Below are 2,500 nucleotides of genomic sequence, written 5' to 3' on the forward strand. Positions count from 1 at the left end.
CATCCGATTCTGGATAGCGGTTTTTGACCACTTTTCAATATTTTGTGACACCCCGAACCTAGGGGCAGCTCCTAGCTTTTTCAAAAATGTGCACCGATCGGGCCGGAGAGCTCGTGTGGCTCAAAACATGTTTTTCGCTAAAACACCTCAAAACGTGTCGAGAACGCACCCTAGCTCTTGTTTTTCAAAAGTTATGGCCATTTAAAGTGAGGTGGTTTTTGCTTCAAAATAGCTATTTTACCCGTCCCTATGGCCATGCTTTAAATTTTCACGAAAATGCCAGGTCAGACCTAGGGCGGGCCATATCTTGAATACTAAACGTCGCAGACATTGGTCGTAGAACAATTTTAAGTTCGTCTAATGATTCTACATCCGATTCTGGATAGCGGTTTTTTGACCACTTTTCAATATTTTGTGACACCCCGAACCTAGGGGCAGCTCCTAGCTTTTTTCAAAAATGTGCACCGAACGGGCCGGAGAGCTCGTGTGGCTCAAAACATGTTTTTCGCTAAAACACCTCAAAACGTGTCGAGAACGCACCCTAGCTCTTGTTTTTCAAAAGTTATGGCCATTTAAAGTGAGGTGGTTTTTGCTTCAAAATAGCTATTTTACCCGTCCCTATGGCCATGCTTTAAATTTTCACGAAAATGCCAGGTCAGACCTAGGGCGGGCCATATCTTGAATACTAAACGTCGCAGACATTGGTCGTAGAACAATTTTAAGTTCGTCTAATGATTCTACATCCGATTCTGGATAGCGGTTTTTGACCACTTTTCAATATTTTGTGACACCCCGAACCTAGGGGCAGCTCCTAGCTTTTTCAAAAATGTGCACCGAGCGGGCCGGAGAGCTCGTGTGGCTCAAAACATGTTTTTCGCTAAAACCCCTCAAAACGTGTAAGGAACGCACCCTAGATGATAAAAAGTGCAATCAGAATGTCAATCGACAACTTTGTTGGGGTACCATTTTACTCTACGGGCCAGTAGCTTAGGCGCGCCAACAGCGCTTTCCTTTCGGGTTCCCATTTTTGCCCTCCTGGGATTATGATCATTTGCTCATTGCCTACTATAGGGAGGGTACCTTGCTACGAGGTCAAACATGAAGATTGCACCAAATCGTAGTTTTTACCTCTATTTAGTCGTAGGAGCATGGTTTGCAGTGGCAGTGGGTCATTAAGCCCCCGTTTGGGTCATACGTCCCTCCGCGATAAAAATCGTCGTATGCCTATAGTCCGAACTAATGAAGCAAAAGTGGTGTCTGGTGGGCTCTGCCGATGATTTTAACCTATGATTTTGAGCTTCCACCCTATAAAAACGTTCCTGGAGCAGTACATCACGGGTCTACGGACCCAAAGACTTCGTCGTGATGGTTTCTAGTAAAAAGTTGTAACAGCTAAGGGTTTTGAATACGCGTATATTAACCATTGCTTGAAACTAAGCTTCGTTGTCTTTAAACTCTGCAAGACCAATCGAACTTCTTAGGGAAACCCGAAGGATTCACGCTAAGCTCGATGAGCTATTATGGGTAGTGGTGCATGATCTGGTGTTCCTTGGATCTAATCCAATGAATAAATTTATGAGGGTATATATGGTGCAGGGCACAAAGCGTGATGAAACCGGGTCTCCCTACCAAATGTGGCATATTTTTTCCCTGAGAGCGAAGCTCAGACCCACGTAGGGGAGAGCGAAGTGGAACTTAAATGTTCTATGCAGCAAATGTTCGCCATGCGGATAAACAAGTTGGAATAGTTCAATGTAGTGTAATGCAAACACGAATCGCAAATAACGATACGGGACCCAGAAGCAATTCTGCGGATCCCTCGGGGAGTGGTGAGTTGATATAAATTAGAGGTGAAAGTCCAAGTTGTTCAAGCTCCGGCTCGGCAGCCGATACGAGGTTCCTGTTGGGCTTTGTACATCGCGCAGAGGCGCCGTTCGGTTCTAGCAATGATTCCCGCCACCATGTTCCATGCGTGCAGAGATCCGTTAGAGCTCGTTCAATGTGTCCCGCCGTGATTACGAAAAAGTCCAACAGTTGACCAAGTTGGGGGTGCGTCAAGTAAACGCGCAGAGATGCCGTTCGGTTTAGAGCAATGTCTCCCGTATCACGTTGGAGTTCTTCCACTAGTGCAGAGAGATCGCTGAACCGTTCAATGTGTCCCGTCGTGGTGTGCTTGTACCGAACACTTAGGATACACCATGCTTTGTTGGTTTGGGATAGGAGTGGTCGCGCAACTGCCTCCACGCCGCAAAGTGCCAGTTCGGATTGAAGGTCAACTTTAGCCGTTCAATGCATCAGTCGGTGGGTGTTCAGATGGCATCACAACTTCCCCTAGGTGCTTAAGTTGGTTGGGTTGTAAAACATGTGCACATGCGCAGAGTATCGTGCGTACTAGCAAAGTCTCCCGTCACGGTGGTTATGAATGAGTTCCATTCAGTGCAGAGATCGTTAGTGCGTGCAATGTGTACCAGTCGATGTGTCGTACCGGAATACAACCCCG

This window comes from Anopheles arabiensis, assembly GCF_016920715.1.
Source record: "Anopheles arabiensis isolate DONGOLA chromosome X unlocalized genomic scaffold, AaraD3 X_pericentromeric_contig0030, whole genome shotgun sequence".
NCBI classification, from domain to species: domain Eukaryota; kingdom Metazoa; phylum Arthropoda; class Insecta; order Diptera; family Culicidae; genus Anopheles; species Anopheles arabiensis.